This window comes from Ictidomys tridecemlineatus, chromosome X (genome assembly GCF_052094955.1).
Source record: "Ictidomys tridecemlineatus isolate mIctTri1 chromosome X, mIctTri1.hap1, whole genome shotgun sequence".
Classification (NCBI taxonomy): domain Eukaryota; kingdom Metazoa; phylum Chordata; class Mammalia; order Rodentia; family Sciuridae; genus Ictidomys; species Ictidomys tridecemlineatus.
Genome location: NC_135493.1, coordinates 108,686,733 through 108,709,971, shown reverse-complemented (window position 1 = coordinate 108,709,971; position 23,239 = coordinate 108,686,733).

Below are 23,239 nucleotides of genomic sequence, written 5' to 3'. Positions count from 1 at the left end.
AGCCACTGGGATTACAGGCATGCACCACTGTACCACAAACACACATAAGCTTCTAGCTTTCTGTTGCTTAATGCCAGCCTGGCAAATCCATATCCTTTCCTATATTTTTTTGGAAGGAGTTGGTACTATGGATTAAATCCAGGGCCTTGTGCATGCTTATAAGCATGTGCTTTAGCACTGAGCTACACACCCAGCCCCTACATCTTTTTTATTCTCAATGTTTTCATGTGACAGGTCCTGGCTAGATGCTCACTAATTCCATTTCCTCTTCCTAGGAACAAATTTAAAAACACCTGTTTTTTAGTTATGTTGGGTCCTTGTGAATGAGTTCTCTTCAAAGCAATGTGGGCAGAAGTGATGTATACCACTTCTAGGCTTAGCCCCTAAAATATTGTACATGGGTATATGATCTTCTGTTCCTACCTACCCATTCCTCTGTTCACATGGTCTGAGGCAAAGAACTCCAAGGTGGTAGAAGTAGGAGTGAAGAATACTAGATTCCTAAGTCACTGATTGAGGAAGAGCAGGAACTTGGCTTGATGAACTGTGATGTGGTCAAAAAATAAACTTTGAAGCTGGGTATGTAGTGGTAGAGAATCTGTCTAGCATTTCTGAGGCCCTGGAATTCATCCCTACCACAAAAGAGAGAGAGAGAGAGAGAGAGAGAGAGAGAGAGAGAGAGAGAGAGAGAGAGAGAGAGACTTTGTTCTGTTAAGCCCAGCAATCTAATGGGTTATTTGTTACAGCCGCTAACATTAATTATTCTGATAAACCATATCTTGGAATTTTAGACTTTCTCTAGGATACAGCAAGTATCTGGATCATTTTGTTTTAATCCAATCTGCACATGCTTTTCTTTAACTTGTGAATTTACTACATTTATACTTTATAATGATTTTATTTCATTGTTGATGTATTTGGAATTTTTTACTATTTTATTTTGTGCTATTCTTCCTCCATTTCTTTGTTTTTTCCTCTTTTCCTGTTTCCTTTCAGATTATTCTTTTGACTCCACTTTTTTACCTTTACTGTTTTGGAAGTCTTACACTCTCTTTCTATTCTTAAGAGATTACTCTTAAATTTTGTCATGTGTAGTTAAAGGCTAAAGTTACACTAATGTACAAAATTAGAGCCAGGCACAGTGGTACATGCTTATAATCCCAGCAACTAGGGAGGTAGGAGGATTGCAAGTTCCAGGCCAACTTCAGTAATTTAGTGAGACCCTATCTCAAAATAAAAAGGGCTGGGGATGTAGCTCAGTGGTAGAGAGCCCCAGGGTTCAGTCCCCAGAAGCCCCCCACCAAAATAGAAGGGAGGACATCAGAGAAAGGGAGGAGAGAGAAAGGGGATATTGGGAAATGAGAATGATCATATTATGTGCATGTACGAATATGTCAAAATGAATCCTGCTATTAAAAGTCTGAAGTTAACAGCTCCACTCTCCTCCCAGAGGCAGGCTGCTAATCACCATCCCCTTGTGACAAGTTATTGTTATAGCTGATATTTTAACATTATCTTGTTTTTAACTTCCAAATTAGATATTATTTTGTAAATCTCAGACTCTCCTTTGGGATCATTTTTCTTTACCCTTTCTTTATCATGTATTCTTAGAAGTTTCTTTAATGAGCATCTGTTGGTGATAATTCTTTCAGCTTTGGTTGTCCTTTTCTTAAATATGTAATTTCAGTATGTATCAAATTCTACATCAACAGTGGTTTGAAGTTATTGTTCAGCAATCTGAAGTTATTGTTCCACTGTCTTCTGGTAGCTGCTGCCAAGCCTAATTGTTATTGCCTTTAGACGATGTCTCTTTTCTAACAACCTTTAAGATTTTCTCTTTGTATTTTGTGTTCTTCAGTTAACCATGAATCTCCCACATTGTCTAGCTTCTAGTTTCTCTGCCTCCCTCCTCTCCTTTCTTCCTTCCTTATTTCATGTTGGGGATTGAACCCAGGGCCTTGTGCATGCTAGGCAAGCACTCTACATGACTGAGCTACATCCCCATCCCTCTATTTCTGTTTCTTTTGATCTCACTATCCTTTGAGGGTCTGACTTTATGCAGAGGTCTCAATTCCAATCTCTTACTTTCCCTAAGTCCAAGATCATACGTCTCACATACATAGGATTATTAATACCTGAAATTTTAGGTTTTCTGTATCTACACTGTGCTCAGGGCATCAGTCACTCACCATGCTAATATATACAATTCCCTCTTTACTTTTTGTCCTGAAGATTTTCCTTCTTACAAGCTCAACTATGACTCTTAAAAGATTTGTTTTTCATTTTACATAGGATTTGTATGGTTTTTTTTTTTTTTTTGAAGTAGGGCAGGTCAAAGCTCACATTGTCATTTAATTCTGTTGAATTATATCCTTGGGATAAAATCTTGAGAGTGATAGTACTTACACCAGAGGTGTTAAGCATTTTTATATATAGTTATTTGTATCCATTGTCATATTTCTTTCCAGCCATTTTTCTCTCTGAATGGTAAGTACTAGATTGCTTTTTGTTTATCTACTTCATGGAGGCAGAGTGTGAATTTTGAATCAACCAATTGTGGTTCTCTCTCTCCTTCTATCCTTGCATCCATCTCTCTACTCTTCACATATAGAGATCAGAGAAATTGTTTTTCTTAAAGGCTTTGTTGTGGCTTGAAATGTGACAGAATTCAGAAAGAAGGCTCCATTTGGGAAGATGTAGAACTGGTTAAAAATACTGGCTTGAGCTTTCAGAATATTCTCCATGGTCCAGTTAAAAGTTATTTTCCTGGGTGCAGAATTTTTCATTTTTTTGTTTGTTTCAGGCATATGTTATTTTATCTAGATAAGAACATAAAATCCAAGTCCAGCTGCCTTTAAAAATAACTATACACTTACAAGAATAACATATTACCTCTACTGTACATGAGCAAGTTCATTCATTCTAAAACTATGTCACTCAGCACCAACTCTATGCCAAGAAGAACAAAACATAGTGGCTTATTTCATAAAGCTTATGGCTTCAGGAGAAAAGAGAGAGAAATAAATATTGCAAAGTGCCAAATGCTATGAAAGAAAAGAAAACAGTATGGGCATTGGCAGGATTTACTGGTTTATATAGATTAGGTTAAAAAAAACTCTGATATGGTGATTTGAGAAAAGTCCTGAAGAAATTTAGGGAAGAATGTTCCATGCAGATGGAATAGCAATTAAAGGTGAATGTGGCTGGAGTAATAAGATCAGAGATAGGGAAAAATATTGTATAGGGAATTTTTGTGTCATCCTAAGGAATCTGGATTCTATTCTGAATAATATGGAAAGTTATTTGAGGGTTTTCAGCAAAGGCAAAGCACAATTTAAGTTTCATATTAAAAGGATAATTTTGATGCTGTCAGGAAAATATACTATGGAGATATAGTATACATTTTCAATATGGGTAAGGTCTTCCTAAGGCATCCTGTGAATAATTCTGAGAAAAGATGATATTCATAATGTGCCCATCAGCATTACTGGTATTAATTAGTTCATTCATTCAATATATATATATATATATATATATATATATATATATATATATATACACACATATACATACACACATACATACCAAATATTAGGGGAATACCTAGCACATTTGATACACAAAGTAAATTCTTGTTTGTTTGTGGTACTGGGGGTTGAATTCAGGGGTGCTTTACCACTGAGCTGCATCCCCAGCCCTTTTATTTTTTATTTTGAGACAGGGTCTTGCTAAATTGCTGAGGCTAGCCCTGAACTTATAATCCTCCTGCCTAGGCCTCCCAAATTGCTGGGATTATAGACATGCACACCATACCCAGCTTGTAAAGTGGATGCTTTTTTAAATATTTAGTTGTATTTAAAAAAAATTTTGGTTGTTTATTTTATGTGGTACCAAGGATTGAACCCAGTTCCTCACACATGTGAGGCAAGCACTCTACCACTGAGCCCCAACCCCAGCCCAGGATGCTTTTTTTAGTTGTAGATGGACACAATATCTTTATTTATTTGTTTGTTGTTATGTGGTGCTGAGGCTTGAACCCAGGGCCTCACAGCTGAAAGGCAAGTGCTCTACCACTGAGCTATAGTCCCAATCCCAAGTGGATGCTTTTTTATCAGAACCTCCTCTATAAAAATTATTTTAAGAAATAATGATGGTTGTGGCTCAGTGGTAGAGCACTTGCCTAGCACAAGTGAGGCACTGATTTCAATCCTCAGCACTACATAAATAAAACAAAGGTATTGTGTCAGTCCACCTACAACTAAAATATATATACATATATATTTAAAAAAAGAAATAATGATGAAATAAAACAATAATTACGGCCACAAAAGGAACAAAGTGAAAATATTTTGAGTGAATTTCATATATACACATACATACACATATCATAAAATGCCATAAAAATAAAATACAAAATCAATAGCACATCACAAAGAATAAAGGAAAAACACAGGTCAATTTTTTTAATTACATTAATGTTTTTATTTTTTCCATATTTTATTGGTGTACATAATGATGGGCATTAATGTATTTTTAAGGGAGAAAAAACATAATGGTCTACCACAGTAAAGAAAAATAATATTACAGTAAAAAAAAATGCTGACTTGAGCCATGCACTGTGGTGCACATCTATGGTTCCAGCTACTCAGGAGGTTGAGGTAGGATTTCCTAAGCCCAGGAGTTTGAAGACAGCCTGGGCAACATAGCAAGTCCCTGTCTCAAAAAAAAATGTTTTTTTGAAAGTATCTGTGCCTCTGCTCCCTCCTCAGACCCTACTAAAATTAGAATAAAGAGAATTTTTCTAAAAAACAGGGATAATTTTCAATGATAGAAATCAGAGGAAACAGTAGCAAATTTTCAGTTGGAAAGCCTATGAATGAGTGGTAGTTGATTTAGCAGATCTGGAAAATGGAGTCTTAAGCTGGTCTTCAAGAAAGCTAAGAAGCAAACTAGTTTATACCAAAGGATCCCCAGAGAGTCAGGAATTGGTAACAAAATGAGAAGTGAGGAGTAGGGGCTGGGGTTGTAACTCAGTGGTAGAGCCCTTGCCTAGAATGTGTGAGGCACTGGGTTTCAATCTTCAGCACCACATTAAAAATAAAGTAAATAGCCTGGCATGGTGGTGCACGCCTGTAATCCCATTGACTTGAAAGGCTGAGGCAGAAGGATCACGAGATCAAAGCCAGCCTCAGCAATGGCAAGGCACTAAGCAACTCACTGAGACCCTGTCTCTAAATAAAATATAAAATAGAGCTGAGGATGTGGCTCAGTGGTTGAGTGCCCCTGAGTTCAATCCCTGGTACCAAAAAAATAAATAAATAAAATGAAGGTATCGTGTCAATCTACATTTAAAACAAAAAGAAGTGAGGAGTAAAGGCAAAGGAATTTATTGAAAATCTGTTTAAGAAGCAATGAGTGGGGCTGAGTCTGTAGCTCAGTGGTAGAGCATTTGCCTAGGATGTGTGAGGCACTGGGTTTTATTCTTAGCATCATATAAAAATAAATAAATAAAATAAAGGTATTATGATTCATTCTAGAAGGCAATGGCATCATCACTGCTAACACATGGTTTTACAATCCATTTCTGTATCCTAGAAAGTCATCTGAGTGATTGACACAGCCCTTCCTACCCAGGCCTGGGTGTCAGTCTGCCCATTAACAGAGGGAAGCAGAGATGCGTCTCTCTGTCTCATACTTACTTTGTGACTGCTCAAAACTGGCATGGCTTAGGGAATCACTGGTGCTATTCTCCACTGGCATCCAGGGCCTTTTAGACCCTTCCAAGCCAATAGTTTGTTTGTTATAACATTTGCCACTTTTCTTGTTCTGCTAACCGTGTGAAATTCTCTCATGAAATTTTGTTCTGTAGATAATGCCCTGGGAAGCACCAAAACTAGGAAATGTTCTACTAGATAGACATGCTGTTTTCTCACCACTTGATAATAAAGAATCTGGGTACTGGGCTGAGGTTGTGGCTCAGCAGTAGAGCACTCGCCTCACACATGTGAGACCCTGGCACATGCGAGACCCTGGGTTCCATCCTCAGCACAACATAAAAAATAAATAATTGAAATAAAGGTATTGTGTCCAACTACAACTAAAAAAAAGAAGAAGCTGGGTACTGGTGGGGGAGTATTGTGTCCATCTACAGCTAAATAAAATATTTTTTAAAAAAGAAGCAATGAGTGGGGCTGGAGGTTTAAATTCAATGGATGAACACTCACCTAGCATGTGTGAGGCACTGGGTTCATCCTCCAGCACTGCAAATAAAGTGGGGGGAGGAGGAGGAGGAATTACAACACCAAATCCCTTCCTCACCATTAGGGATTGAATTGCAACCCTAACCACCAAAAAAAAAAAAAGTGTTGAAGTCCTAAACCCCAGTATTTCAGAATAGGGTTATTGCAAATGTAATTAAATTAAAATGAAGTCATATTGGAGTACAGTGGGTCCCTAATCCAATATGACTGTTGTCCCTATAAGAAGACAGCCATGTAAAGACATACGTAGAAGACCATGTGATGATGAAGGCATTGGAGTTATGCAGCTGTAATCCAAGGGAGGTCAAATATTGCCAGCAAAGCACCAAAGGGAGTATGGCCCTGCAAATATCTTAACCTTGAATTTCTAGCTTCCAGAGCCGTGAGACAACACATTTCTCTTGTTTTACGCCATCCCATTTGGGGTATTCAGTTATAGCAGCCCTAGGAAACTAATATGCCCACCCTGCAGTCAGACAAATGCCCTTCCTTTACTTACTTAGGCACAAGATTAGATTTTTTTGTCTAGAGGGGGCAAAACAAAAGTTCTCTGGCCTAGAAAAAACATAAGGCACAACTAAGGGCCAGGGTACTGTACCAAACAGGAATTAAGCAAAAGTTTACATATTGAATGTTGAAACCCCTTAATGATGCTGGGAGATAGAGTTATACTCTCCAGAAAGTTTAGAAGAGATTTATCTCAAGAATCTGACCACCAAGTGAGCTCTCTGGGGACCTTTTTATAAGGGCACTAATCCCATTCATAAGAGCTCCATCTTTATGACCTAATCACTTCTCAAAGACCCCACCTCCTAACAGCATCACTTGAGGATTAGAATTTCAAGATGTAAAGAGGGGAGAGGTAGAAACATTCAGTCTACAGCACTATCCAAAACTAAAACTCAATAAGTATCTAATTTAAATCCTAGAGACTCGAGAGGCCGAGAGGCCGAGGCAGAGGAGGAACTGCAAGTTTAAAGCCAGACTGGGCGATTTAGGGAGATCCTGTCTCAAAGGAAAAAATTAAAAGAGCTAGGGATATAAGTCTAGTAGTAGAGCATCATTGGGATCCAGGTTCCATCTCCAGTAAGATAAAAATGAATAAATGAAAAAAAGAAACAGAAGTATCTAATTTATAGATATGCAGGTAAATACTAAAAGAATCAGGTAAGGTGTGTGCAGTGGTGCATGCTTGCAGTCCCAGCAACTCAGAAGGCTGAGGCAGGAGGATCACAACTTCTGACTAGCCTCAAGAACTTAGCAAGACCCTAAGCAACTTAAGACCCTGGCTCAAAATTTAAAAAGTAGGAAGGGCTAGGGGTGTAGCACAGTGGTAGAGAGAGGACTCTTGGGTTCAATCCCCAGTACTCACCCCCCAAAAAAAGTAGAATCAGTTAAAATATTTAAAATGGTTGCCTCTAACAATCAAAGAGTAAATAGGGGCAGTGTCTAGTGTTTTTTATAGCAGTCATTGTAGAAATATTTTATTTTTAAAGCTCTGTGCATGTATGCACTTCATTTCAAATATTAAAGTTAAAAAAAAGAAAGCAAGAGAATTGTTAAGATACAGACAAAAATGTGCTGGAAAAGCTCATAACTTAGCTTGCTCACGCTGGTTTTTAAATTTTCAGGAATTTCTTGAGCCAGTTGTTAAGTTCAGCCAAAATGAAAAACTGAATTGTATAAACTTTCAACTAAGTAAACCATATCAGAAGCACAGGTTTTTTTAAAAAAAATATTTTTAGTTATAGATGGACACAACACCTTTATTTTGTTTATTTTTTTTTATGTGGTGCTGGGGATCAAACCCAGTGCCTCATATATGCTAGATGAGCACTGTACCTACCACTGAGCCACAACCCCAGCCCCAGAAGCTCAGGATTAAGCACTCAAAACTCTTTACTTTTTTTGGGGGGGGGTGCTGGGGATTGAATCCAGGATCATGCACATTCTAAGCACATGTACTCTAGCACTGAGCTATACTCCCCGCCCAAAACTCATCACTTCTAATTATTTTGCTATGTTTGACAATGGTCTGTGCTCTTGATGTTATTTATATCTATCTGTATGGTAGAAATGCTACATATGGTGTGTTACTGGATCTCTCATTCCAACTGTGGTGCAATGTCATGCTGGTAACCTAAAAATATATATATATTTATTTATTTATTTATATAATTATATATATATATATATATATAAAATTTTATATATAAAATGGTTTATATGTGGTGTCCCCTAAAAGCTCACGTGTTATACAATGCAAGAAAATTTGGAGAAGAAATGATTGGATCATAGCCTTAACCTAATTAGTGGAGTAATCCCTGATGGGATTAACTGGTGGTGGCTGGAGGCAGGTAGTGTGTGGGCTGGAGGAAGTGGTTCATTGGGGGTGTGGCTATGGGATATATATTTTGTATCTAGAGAGTGGAATCTCTCTCTCTGCTTTCTGATCATCATGTGAGCCACTTCCTTCCACCACACTCTTCTGACGAGATGTTTATTTAGCCTCACCTCAAGCCCTGAGGAAATGGAGCCCTCTGTCAATGGATTGAGACCTCCAACACTGTGAGCCCTCAAATAAATTTTTCCTCCTTTATAGTTGTTCTGGTCAGGTCCTTTAGTGACAGCAGTGAAAAAGCTGACTAAAATTGTGTGTGTGTGTGTGTGTGTGTGTGTGTGTGTGTGTATAATTTATATATAAATAAAATTTTGTTATTTATTTCTTAAACCTTTTTAAATACTTATTTTTTAGTTATAGGTGGACACAATATCTTTATTTTATTTTCATATGGTGCTGAGGATTGAACCTAGTGCCTCTTGCATGCCAGGTGAGTGCTTTACCTCTAAGCCACAACCCCAGCACTTATTTCTTAAACTTTTTTATTGATAAAAATGTATTTACTCATGGAAAACCATATAAAACAAATGTACAGCTTAATGCATTCTTGAAAGGTAAGACAATTTTGTAACTACCATCCATTTTAGAACCATGACTGACCACCCTAGAAATCCTCCACCTGCCCCTACATCTCCAAAGAGTGATATATTTCTTGCGTTTAGGGTAATCATTTCATTATAGTTTCATAACCTAAGCATGTATGATCCATATGCATTATGGTTTAATTTCACCCCATATTTTTAAAGCTTTTTTATTTTTTATTTTTGTTTTTTGTGGTATTGGGAATTGAACTCAGGACTTTATACATGCTAGACAAGCACTCTACCACTGAGCTATATCCCCAACCCCAATTTCACCCCATATTTTATATTGCTTTTACCTCTTTTTATTCTGTAGATTCTCCACCCACATATTTTTCCCCCTGAAAATTTGTTGATTTTTCATTCATCCTGAAGCATCTCTCATGATCTGGATTGTGCTGTTTGAATTTCCATGATATAGCTGATGTCTTCCTCTGTCCTCTGTATTTCCTGTAAATTGGTGATTAGATCTAGAGATTCACTCTTTATTATTATAAACAATGACACCCACAAAAATAATAATTCAGCAAATGTGTGTTGAATATTACATACCTGAAAAGAATAAAAACATAATGTAATGATTAAGGATTTTCATCATTTGGGGGCAACTTGACAGAATCTTCCTGAGGGACAAATTGTTATATTTCACTCTATACCATTAGCTTTGTCTCTGCATTAGTCAGCTTTCAATCACTGTGTCAAAAATACCTGAGATAATCAACTTATAAATAGGAAAGATTTATTTTCAGAGTTTCAGTCCATGGTCACTTGGTTCTATTACTTTGGACCTGTAGCAGCACAGAACATGTGGTGGAAGTCTGTGGCAGAGGCCACCTATTCATCTTATGGCAGCAGAGAAGCAAAAAGAGAGTCAGGAAGGGGTCAGGGTCATAATATCCCCTTCAAGGACACTCCCCCAATGACCTAACTTCCTCCCACATGTCCCCACCTCTTGAAGATTTCACCACTTCCCAATAGCAGCATAGTCTGGGGACTAAGCCTTTCACATGGGCCTTTAGGGGTCACTTCCAACAATAGCAATTTCCAACTCAGGAGCCATCTTCAAAAATGTTAGACATTATATGTGAAGTAACTGACATTAACTGACAAAAGAACTCTGATAATAGTATAAAAGTAGTGCAGCAATGCCTTCCTAAAATTATTAACTGTCATTAAAATTGAAGGGAGATCAGTAGAGTAGAGGAAAAGGACCTGGGGAAAGAGGAAGGGAGGAAAAGGGGAAATAATGGGGAATGACATCGGCCAAATAATATTGTTATATTGTGTGCATATATTAATAAATATGTAACAAATCCCACCATTATGTAGAACTATAATGCACCAATAAAAATAGGGGGAAAAAGTTATTACCTGCATAACCACTTGTATAAAAGCTGCTGGTTTTCAAGACATGTTTAACAATGGTACATTGACCAAACACCACTGACAACAGCTGCAGTTTTCATAGGAACAATTTGCAGGAACACAATCAAGAATTTTGAAAGAAGAAAAAAATGTCATCTCACATTTCTAATATTTTTATTTATTTTTTTATTTGTTGATGATCCTTTATTTTATTTATTTATTTTTTATGTGGTGCTGAGAATTGAACCCAGGGCCTCACACATGCCAGACAAGCATTCTACCACTGAGCCACAACCCCAGCCCAGCATATTTCTAATCTTAAGTAAAAATACACAGAATAAGATTCTATAACTTGAGGCTCTCCGCAGCTTTTTCCTATGGTGAAACAACAATACAATTTCCCTAAATAATGCTAATTATTTGTAGAATAATGTTGAATAACTTTACTTGGGAGGCTGAGACAGGAAGATTGCAAGTTTGAAGATATCCTGGACATCTTAGTGAGACCCCATCTCAAAATTTAAAAAAAAAAATTGAAAGGGCTGGGATGTAGCTAAGTAGTAGAGCACTTTTGTAGCATGTTCAAGGCCCTGGGTTCAATCCCTAATAATGAAAAAAATGACAATTTGAAGAAATATTGATTTGCTTAAAATCAAACATCAAGTCTTCATTTTCATGAACAGTACCTGACTAAATTATTTTAAGTGTGGCTTAAATTGTTTTGTACTCAGTTTCATAATGTACTGGTGAAAAAATTTACTGTTTGTAAAATTAATGAAGTTTTACAACATGAGAACTTACTTCATCTCTACTATTAAATCTTTTGCTTGGAAGTAAGGTGAGAGGCTGAGATTTGTGGGCCAAGAAGATGTGAAAAAATGAAAATTGCCCCAAATCCCCAAATTTTCAAACCTAGTCTATAAATTTACAGTATTTTATTCAGCTATGATTCATAGAAATGACATTAAGTTTAAAATATTCATGTGTATCATTTTTTTAAAGTTCTCCAAGAGTAAATCATTTCCTTCTGTATTTTTGGAAAAGTGAATATTCATTTTTCCCTGGTAATATTAAATTATGACAGTCTTTGGCACTCAAATTAACCTGTCAAATTATATTCTCCAAAATTCTCCAACATTTGCAGAAACATGAGAAACATCTAAAAGTGAAAATATCAAGATATGATAGGATATAGATCAAGTAAAGAAATACAAAAATTATACCATTCTATAATAGAATTTTTTAAGAATTGAACACAACTTAAGCATATTTTAGATCAATAATTATTACAGATTTCTATAAATAAGTCTCCAGTGTCAAAAAATGTTGGATCAGCATTTCCAGAAATCTCTGACTAATGCCATTATACTATCTGTCCCAAGGAGTTTTATTATGACATCATCTCTTAAGAAACTTTAAATATTAATCCATAGGTTATTTTCAGCATGCAATCCATTACTTTTTTTCTTATTCATGGTACTTTCTCATTTAGCATTTTACATTAACAAATAAGTTAATGTAATTCTTTTAAACATGCTAAACTAAATTGAATCAGATGATGATCTTTAGGTTTGCATTAATTTAAAATAAATTGCAATGCTCTGTGCAAAGACTATGCTTTGCCAGTCTCTTTTTGCCTTCACAGTTTACTTCTAAAGGCACAGCATAAAAGGAATTTTTTTAGATGAGGTCTTGCTTATTACCCAGGCTGGCCTCAAACTCCTGGGCTTAAGCAGTCCTCCTGCCTCAGCCTACCTAGTAGCTAGGACTACAGGCATGTGCCACCATGCCCAGCAGGAATATTACTTTTGACAAAACGTTTACAGTGTCACCCCAGGAATATATTTCTACAGTTCAAGTAATTTTGGAATAAACTAAATCAAAGTATTCATAGTTTTATTCTCAGATCATAAAAATCTTTCTCTGGAAAATAATTTTTCTCACTATGTCCAAAATATAATTCTCTAATTACCCTGCTGTGGCAGATACTGTGGGTGGGCTACCATATCTCCTGGCCTTTGCCACTTGACTTCCAACTTACCAGCCTCTGGAGTCCTTTGTTTAGGGTATCTCCTGCCCCTGGTATTTATGCAAGCAGACCCAAAGTGTCAAGGACTAATGGCCCTCAAGGGTAGCTCTTACTCAATGCCTCAGAGAACTTGGTATATAGATGTCCCAACTCCTTCTGCTTCTGTAGAATAACTAAGGGGTGTGTGTGTGTGTGTGTGTGTGTGTGTGTGTGTTTTATACTGGTTCTCAGACTTTTCTCAGCACAATTGAGTTCCAGACACCCACAGTGGTAAGCAACTTAATAGCACATAGTTTATTGGCTGTCTTGCTTCCTTGAAGGTATCACTTCCCCACTAATTTCCCCAATCTCTTACTGAGGAATTTTGTTTGTTTGTTTTTGTATGTTTTTTGCACCTTCTACATAAACTATCTGCACCAGAATCTTTGCCTCAGGATCAGCTTCTGGACAAAACCAACCTAAGACTCATCAGCCCTTACTACTTAGGTTCATTCTTTCCTTTGCATTTGAATTCATTGTCATTTCCTGGTTTGGGTGCAATGAAGAGAGAAAATGTCAACTTTGTTAGGAAATGGCTTTTCAGCTACTTCTGAACATACTGTCTTCTTTGTACTCTGTGTCAACAATAGTCACTTTATTCCTCTTGCTAATACTCCAAGATACAGAAATCTACAATTGGTTTTAGCTAAGTGGAGAGAAAAAAAATGGGGTCTCTGGGGTCACTATAGTCAAATCAAGGTTCTAGTCAATACTGATTCCAAGGGTGTCTTTCAGCTTAAAATTCTATGAGTTTTAGCACTAATTCTACAAAAACTTTTCCATAAAATTGAAGAGTAGAGACTATTTCTCAACTCATTTTATGAGGACAGTATTACCCTAATACCAAAAGCAGACAGAGGCAGCACAGATAATGAAAACTATAGAATATTATCAATCATGAACTTAGACACAAAAACTCTTTCAAAAAATAAGCAAATCAAATTCAACAATACATAAAAAGAATTATACACCATGATCAATTGGGGTGTATTCCAGGATATAATTGTTTGATATTAAAAAATCAATCATTGTAATTTTCCATATCAACAGGCTAAAGTAGAATAATAACATGATAATATAATTGATTCAGAAAAACACCTGACAAAAGTTAACACCCATGCATGATAAACACTCTCAACAAGTTAGGAATACAAGGGACCTTCCTCAAATTGATAAAAAGTGTCTACCCAGCTATCTAAAGTTTTAGGTAACATCATACTTAATGGTGAAAGACTGATGATTTCCCCTTAAGACCACTGTAATAGTTCTTTATTCAACATAGTACTGAGAGTCTTGAAAGTTGCAATAAAGCAAGAAATGGAAATAAGATGCATATAAATTGAAAATAAAGAAAGGAAACTATCCTTATTTGTAGGCGACACAATTGTCTATATAGAAAACCCTCAGGAATCTACAAAAAGCTTGTAAATCTAATGAGTTCAGCAAGATTGTGGCGTATAAGAAAAATACATAAAAATCTATCCGATTCCTCTATAACTAACAATGAACATGGAGATTTCATGGCCAAAATTAAAACACAATGCCATTTAAAATCACTTTTTTAAAAAGATACTGAGTATAAATCTAACAAAATATATGCAGGATTTATATGCTGAAAATTTTTAAATATTGGTGAAAATAATCATGATTTAAATAAATGGAAACACATACTGCATTCATGAATTGGCAAACTCAGTACAGTAAAGATGTCAATTCTCTCCAAGTTGACATACAGGTTTAACAAAATTCCTATCAGAATCCCAGCAGGACTTTTGTGTAGATATAGACAAGCTTATTCTAAAAGTTATATGAAAAATTAAGGCTCTAAAATAGCTAAAACAATTTTGAAAAAGAGGAATGAAGTAAGAATAATCACTCTACCTGATATCAACATACTATGCAGCTACAGTAATCAAGACAGCGTGGGCCCTGGGTTCCACCCCCAGCGCCATACACACAAAAAATGAGGTGGAGAAATAGACACACAGATCAATGGAACAGAATAGATCTCAGAAATGGACCAAAACACACTAAAATTTTTTTTACAAAGATGCAAAAGCAATTCAATGGAAGAATAATAGTCTTTTCAACAAACAATACTTGACAGCCATAGACAAAAAATAAATAAAATTAAACTGCAATACTGCAAAAAAAAACCCTAGTTTGAACTGTATACAAAAATAACTAAAAGTAGATCATGGATTTCAATGTAACACATAAAACTAAAACTTTTAGAAGAAAGCATAAGAGAAAATCTTCAGGAACTAGTGCTCAACAGTATTCTTAGACATAACACCAAAAGGAAAATCTATACAAATTAATAAATTGGACATCATGAAAATTGACTTTCATACTGTGAAAGACCCTGTTAAGAGAATGAAAAGACAGCTGGGTGTGGTGGTGCACACCTGTAATCCCAGCGGCTCAGGAGGTTGAGGCAGGCGGATCATAAATTCAAAGCCAGCCTCAGCAACAGTGAGGTGCTAAGCAACTCAGTGAGAGCCTGTCTCTAAGTAAAATATACAAAATAGAGCTGGGGATGTGGCTCAGTGGCCAAGTGCCCCTGAGTTCAATTCCAGGTACTCCCCACAAAAATGAGAGAGAATGAAAAGACAAATTACGTACTAGGAGAAAATATTTGCAAGCCACATACCCATCAAAGGACTTGTATTTTGAACATATAAAGAATTATCAAAACTAAAGAGTAAAAATATTTTAAAAATTAGAAAATGTACAAAGGAAATCTACAGAAGTTTCACTGAAAAGTATTTGCAGATGGCAATAAGTACAAGAAAATATGTTCAAGATTTTAGCCAAATTAAAACTAAAATGAAATACTGTCATTCACTTATCAAAATGGCTACAAGGTACAATGGTAAAAATAACAAATGGTTGGGATGGGGCTATGGTTCAGTGGTAGAGCATTCACCTAGCACATACGAGGCCCCTGGGTTCAATCCTCAGCACCACATAAAAATAAATAAATAAAATAAAGGTATTGTGTCCAACCACAATTAAAAAATAATATTTATAAAAAAAACAAATGGTGGTGAGGATGCAGAGGAACTAGACCATTCATACCTTGCTAGTGGGAATGTAAAGTGGGTACAGCCATTCTGAAAAGTAGGTTAGCAGTTTCTTCAAAACTAACCATTTACTAAACACATGAGTGAATATTTCCACTGTTGAGCATTTATCCTGGAGAAATGAGAAAACCTGTGCATGAATGTTCATAGCACCTTTGTTTCTAATACTAGAAAATACTAGAAACAACCAAATTCTTTTAGTGGGTAAATGGTGAACAAACTCTGACTCATCTTTAGAATGGAATAGTATTTAGGAAGAAATGAATTATTGACACTCAAAATAACTTGCATGGGCCTCAAGGGCATTATTGTCAGTGGGAAAAAAGTCAATCTCAAAAGGTTATACACTGTATAATTTCATCTATATAATATGCTTGAAATAACAAAACTATAGAGGTGGAGAACAAATTAGTGGTTGCCAGGCAACAACAAGAACAGGAAGATAGGATGGAGACTGGATGCAAATACAAAGAAGTAGGGAGAAAGCATTTCTTAGTGGTTTTGGAAGGAACAGTTTTATATTTTGATTGTGGTAGTTGGTACCCAAATCTATATGTGGATAAAATATACACCCACCTAAAGATCTAGATTAAAATGACTGCAGATTAAAAATGATTGAAAACTAAATGTCTAATGAACAGCATAGTTAGTTAAAAGTAATTGACCAGTGTCATTTTCTAGGGTTTGATATATTATACTATGACTGTATAAAATATCACCATTGGGGGGCTGGGGTTGTAGCTCAGTGGTAGAGCGCTTGCCTAGCACATGTGAAGCTGGGTTTGATTCTCAGCACTGCATTTAAATAAATAAATAAAGGTCCATCAACAACTAAAAAAATTTTTTTAATATCACCATTGGGGAAAACTGAGAGAAAGGTACATGGGACACTTTATACAATTTTTGCCACTTCCTGTAGGTTTAGTTACTTCAAGGTAAATTTTTTTTAAATTCTGAGTTTAAGCTGGGTGTGGTGGTGCATGCCTGTAATTCCAGCAACTCAGGAGACAGAAGCAGGAGAACTACAAGTTCAAGGCTGCCTCAGCAACTTATTAAGATCCTCAGCAATTTAGTATGACCCTGTCTCAAAATAAATAATAAAAATGGCTGGGGATGTAGCTCGGTGGTAAAGCATCCCTGAGTTCAATACCCAGGACCAAAAAAAATTTTTTTTTTACTTTTTAAAAATCTTCTGAGTTATGTGATTATAACAAAAGAAGGAAAGGCACACTAACTATTGGTTTTGTATTCTTGGTTATCATCATTTTTCAAGTGATTAAAGTATAGACATAAAACTAGTTAAGGCTTGGCTAGAGCTAGAACCATTACTTCTACTCTATTGGGTTTTCTACCACATCGCAGTGCCTCATTATTCTTTCTGCCAAGGAATGGGAGTGAGATGAGGGGAAAAGGGGCCTGGCCCATGTACTCTGCTATGCTTTTTGATCTCGCCTCACTTGGCACGCTAATAAGACTGAAGCAGGTGTTCTTGCAGGAAAAGCCATGTTATTGCCCTGCCTTTCCCCAACTAAGTTACATGGGAAAATCTCTTTAATTAAAGAAAGAATCTTTAAGCCACAATTAAAAATAATATAAGTACTTTAAAATGTAAGCCCCTGGGACAGTAAACACATTGGTATGCATAAATTTCTGGCAAATGCAAATTACCAATCATTAAAAAAGCCATAATAGAGTGTTCAAAAAGCATAAAGAAGAGGAGTTTGTCCTGCCCATTGGAGTGGAAATGCTGTCACAGGGCAAGACCTTTCTGCCTTTTCTATGGCTGTATTCTTGTGTTTCTACCTGCTCTTCTATATTTTGCTACTATTGGGCATACATAAAGATTCATGGATTATATATTATATAATTGTAAAATATCCATCTTTGTCTTATTAAAAGTTTGCTTTCTTGAATTCTACTTTGCCTATTATTAAAATTTCCATAACGCTCTGTTTTTGCCAGAATTTGCTTGATATAGCTTTGCTCAGATTGTATTTTATTCTTAAATATTTTTTAGTTATAGATGGATGCAATATCTTTATTTCATTTATTCATTTTTTTAAATGTGGTGCTGAGGATCAAGCCTAGTGCCTCACATATGCGAGGCAAGCGCTTTGCCACTGAGCCACAACCTCGACCCCAAATTTTATTTTTTAACTTTGGCTTTATTGATGTGTCTTTTTTAAGTACTTTTTTTACTTGTCAGTGGACATTTATTTTACTTATTTTTTATATTTATTTTTTAGTTGTAGTTGGACCCAATACCTTTATTTTATTCATTTATAAGTGGTGCTGAGGATCAGACCCAGGGCCTTGCACGTGCTAGGTGAGCACTTTACCGCTGAGCCACAACCCCAGCCCTATTTTACTTATTTTTATGTGGTGTTAAGAATCGAACCCAGTGCCTCACACATGCTAGGCAAGCACTCTACCACTGAGTCACAACCCTAGTCCAATGTGTCTTTGATAAATAGCATATAACTATGTTTTATTTTCTTTGCCCAACATGAAAGTCTTTTTTAAGAAGAAATTCACCACATTATGCCAACTTGCATAGTAATTATTTACATTATTTTCTTATATGTTCTTTTTTGGGGGGGGGTATCAGGGATTGAACTTAGGGGCACTTGACCACAGAGCCACATCCCCAGCCCTCTTTTGTATTTTTTATTTAGAGAGGGTCTGACAGAGTCTCACTTAGTTGCTTAATGCCTCGCTGTTGCTGAGGCTAGCTTTGAACTCGCAATCCTCCTGCCTCAGCCTCCCGAGCTGCTGGGATTACAGGCGTGTACCACTGTGCCCATCCTTTTATATGTTTTTCTTTGTATGGGTGTGTGTATGTGTGTGTGTGGTGGCCTTAGTGCATGTGAGGCAAACACTCTACCAACTGAGCTATATCCCCAACCCCATCTTATATGTTCTTGATGCATAAATGTTAGACAATGTGTGGCTTTGCACACTACAATAGCTAGAACAAAGGTTGAATTATGCAGTCACACTTCTTTTCTGACAAGACTCCATTATTTTCCATTATTGGTTCCAGACTACAAGCTCCTCACTCTTGAAATCAATAATACTTACTAGTATTTTGTTCATACTGAGAGATCAACAATAATAATGAGCAACACTTTATGATAGAATTTTTTAATTAAGTTTTGTTTTCTTATCTTTCATTGATTTCCTCCTGCCTTTATTAAAATTCTCTCTCTTTCAGCCCAATGTTGATCTGTACTAATTAATCAGGATCGAATCTGATTAATCTGAAAGTTAAAAGCAAATAAATCTAGTAGCTTGGGAGGCTGAGGCAGGAGGATCGAGTTCAAACCGGCCTCAGCAACTTAAGGAGGCCCTAAGCAACTTAGTGAGACCCTGTGTCTAAATAAAATTTTTATTTTTTTAATATTTATTTTTTTAGGTGTAGATGGACACAACACAATGCCTTTATTTTTATGTGGTGTTGAGGATCGAACCCAGGTCCTGCCCGTACTAGGCAAGCGCTCTATGGCTGAGCCACAATTCCAGCCCCATAAATAAAAATTTTAAAAGAGCTAGGGATGTGGCTCAGCAGTTGAGAGTTCAATCCCCAGTACAAAAAAAAATAGAGAGAATAAATAATTTTCAAAGAGGAGAAAACTAACTTAGGCCTTGAATCCTTGCTGTGTGAATGGTGGGTACCTAGTCAAGCATGACTGTGGTTATAAACTGCACATAGAAAATTGGGCCAGAGAGGGCTAGGGATGTAGCTCAGTGGTAGACCACTTGCCTAGCATGTGCAAGGCCTTGGGTTCAATCCCTAGAACCACAGTTGTTATTATTGACTTTTGAGAGTTCTGTATATATTTTGCTTACAATTCCTTTATCATATGTGTGGGATTGTTTGGTTTGCTTTGGTACAGGGGATTGGATCCAGGGATGCTTTACCACTGAGTACTGAGCTACATCCCCAGCCCTTTTTTTATTATTATTTTGAGACAGGGTGCCGCAAAGTAGCTTAGTTGCTATCCTCCTGTCTCAGCCTCACAAGTTTCTGGGATTATAGGCATGTGCTAGTGTGCCCAACTATTAGATATATATGTTTTGCAAAATATTTTTCTTAGGCTGTGGTTTTCTTTTCTTTCTTTCTTTTTTTTTTAAAGATAGAGTGAGAGAGGAGAGAGAGAGAGAGAGAGAGAGAGAGAGAGAGAGAGAGAATTTTTAATATTTATTTTTTAGTTCTCGGCGGACACATCTTTGTTGGTATGTGGTGCTGAGGATCGAACCGGGGCCACACGCATGCCAGGTGAGCGCGCTACCGCTTGAGCCACATCCCCAGCCCCATTCTTTCTTTCTTTCTTTTTTTTCTTAAGTTGTTGATAGACCTTTATTTTTTTATTTATTTATATGTGGCACAGAGAATCGAGCCCAGTGCTTCACACAAGCCAGACAAGAGCTCTACTGCTGAGCCCCAGCCCCAGCCCAAGGTTGTGGTTTTCCCTCACCCCTTAACAGTGTGTTTTGCAAAAAAGCAGAAGTTCTTAATTTAACTTTTTTATGGATTATTCCTTTAATATAAGAAATTAGAAGTCTTTGTCTAACCTAGGTTAAAAAATATTTTCTTCTAGAAGTTTTATTGTTTTAGGTTTTATATTTAGATCCCTTATCCATTTTTAGTTCCTTTTTACACAGGACATGGGGAAGACAATGTGGCTCTTTTGTTTATTTGTTAGGGATGTCACCAGCAACATTTGTTAAAGAGATTATCTTTTAAAATTTGCCTTTGCACTTTCATCAAAATTAGTTGGCCATGCTGGGGTGGTAGCTCAGTGGTAGCTCACTTGCCTGGCATGTGTGAGGCACTGGGTTTGATTCTCAGCACCACATATAAATAAATAAAATAAAGGTCCATTGACAACTAAAAAAAATATTTTTAAAACATCAATAGGCTGTATATGTGTGGTTCTATTTCTCGACTTTCTGTTGTATTCCATGGACCTTTGGGCCTCTTCTTTTTATTATTATTATTATTATTAAACTTTTTTAGTTGTTGACAGACCTTTATTTATATGTGGTTCTGAGAATCGAACCCAGTGCCTCAAACGTGCCAGGCAAGTGTGCTACCATTGAGCCTCAGCCCCAGCCCCTGGGCCTATTCTTTTGCCAATACCACACCATCTTGATTACTCCAGTTTCATTGTACATCTTGAAATCAGGTACTGTGAGTTCTTTGCTTTGTTCTTTTTCAAAGTTGTTATAATTAGTATAGATTCTTTGCCTAAAAACATATTAGTTTTAGAGTTGGCTTGACAGTTTCTACAAAGTCTTTCTGAAAGGATTTTGGTTGGGGTTGCAATGAATCATTCAATCAATTCAGAGAGAATTGACAGTGTATTGTTTATTACTGCATTACAAATTAGCCCAAAATTTAGCAGCCTACTTATTTATTTATTTATTGGTATGAGGATTGAACCCAAGGGTGCTTAACCACTGAAGCACATCCTCAGCCTGTTATAATTTTTATTTAGATACAGGGTCTCACTAAGTTGTTTAGGGCCTTGCTAAGTTACTGAGGCTGGCTTTGAACTTGAGATCCTCCTGCCTCACCCTCCCACGCCACTAGGATTATAATTATTCAATAATGATTCTGGCTGATAATAGCCATTCTAACTGAAATGAAGTGATATCTCATTGTAACTTTGATTTGCATGTCCCTTATGATTAGTGATGTTGAACATTTTTTCATATACCTGTTGACTATTTGTATGTCTTATTTTGAGAAATGTCTATTTAGGTCTCTTGCCCACTTTTTAATCATATTAACTATTTTTTGCTAGCTAATTATTTGAATTCTTTATGTATTTTGGATATTAAGCACCAGGACAGTTTTGATAGTCTCTTATTTTCTAATTCTATAAAATTTATCTTTAATTCTTTATATACAATATCTGAAAATCTCACTATCTATCATCATTTTTCTGTGCCTGCTTCTGAAGTTTGATGTTTCTGCCCTAATGATGGCTTCTTTCTTCATGGGTTTGATAACTTTTTAAAATCTGAATTTGTAACTTTATGGGAATTTTTTAAAGTCTGTAGGATGTATATCTGCAGAGAATTTTTTTTTATTTCCTGTAGGTACCACTCAGGACCACTTTGAACTCTATTTTTGGCATGGAGGTTACTTTGGGCCTGAGATTGAGGTTTCAATCTGGCCACACCCGTGTGAAATTTCTCATGCTTGGTCTCAAATTTCTGATCTTCCTGCCTCAGCCTCCTGCTCAGTCTCCTGAGTCTCTGGGATTATAGGAGTGTACCACAGACCCCAGCCATGGATGGGCTTTTTCAAATTTAACTTCCTGAGAGTATTGCTTTTTGGTTCCTGATTTCATGTGTAAGGGAAAAAGGGATTTTTTGTTACCACTCCCCTCTTAGTTATTCTGTGAGCTCTTTGACTGGATCTAGGAACCCAATTAATACAAGTGCTAATTAACAAGGAGAAAGCATAAAAGTTTTATTAATTTACATATATATGGGGATCTTCATAAGAGCATGGAGTCTGATGGCATAACTCAAGGAAAGAATATACATTTGTGAAGGAATGACAGGACAAATGGATATCTGGACTACAGTAGTAAATTCTATAGATGTTACTAAGAGACTTATGGGGTACAGTGTAGTAGAAGATAAGGGTCACTTGAAAGAGTTTGTTTATTCAGGTTCTTTGAAGCCCCAGTTACCGGTCTCTGGTGATCAAGGCTATTTTCCGGTCTTTGTATGTGAAGAACATTCCTTCCAAAATAATTTTTATGGCTTGCTGCATGTAGGGAAAGATAGGCCAAATGGCTCTTCCTGAGACAGTTACAGTTCCTCAAGTGAGTGTAGCTTGAAATAATCAATATACTAATTTGGCATATTTTGAGATGGTATGTCCTTGACTCTCACATGCAAGGGTCTCCAATCTGACCTTGACCACCGCCTGAGCTCTGGGCTTCATTTCCCATCCCACACAGAAAGGTCTCATTAAAACTTGGCTCTAAGCCAACAGGTATCAGTAGATAACTCCAGAGTAAATATGATTTCTAGCTCTTGTGGATTTGTGTTTTCCTATTATTTGTACCTTGACAGGAACTCCCTTATTTTCTATTACCCTATATATTAAAATATTAAAACTTTTTGGGCACTTAACGTGTTCTTTTTTTTTTTAAGAGAGAGAGAGAGAAAGAGAGAATTTCTTTAATATTTTTTTTATTTTTTAGTTTTCAGCAGACACAACATCTCTATTTGTATGTGGTGCTGAGGATCGAACCCGGGCCGCACGCATGCCAGGCGAGCGCGCTACCTCTTGAGCCACATCCCCAGCCCCTACTTAATGTGTTCTGAACTAGAAGTTTCTCTGAACATCTAATGCAGTATATTGTTGGAAAAAACAAGTCCTGCTGTTAAGATATAAGTGTATTTCTTTGGAGAATTTTTTCCATGCAGATATGTAATCTATATAATAAAAA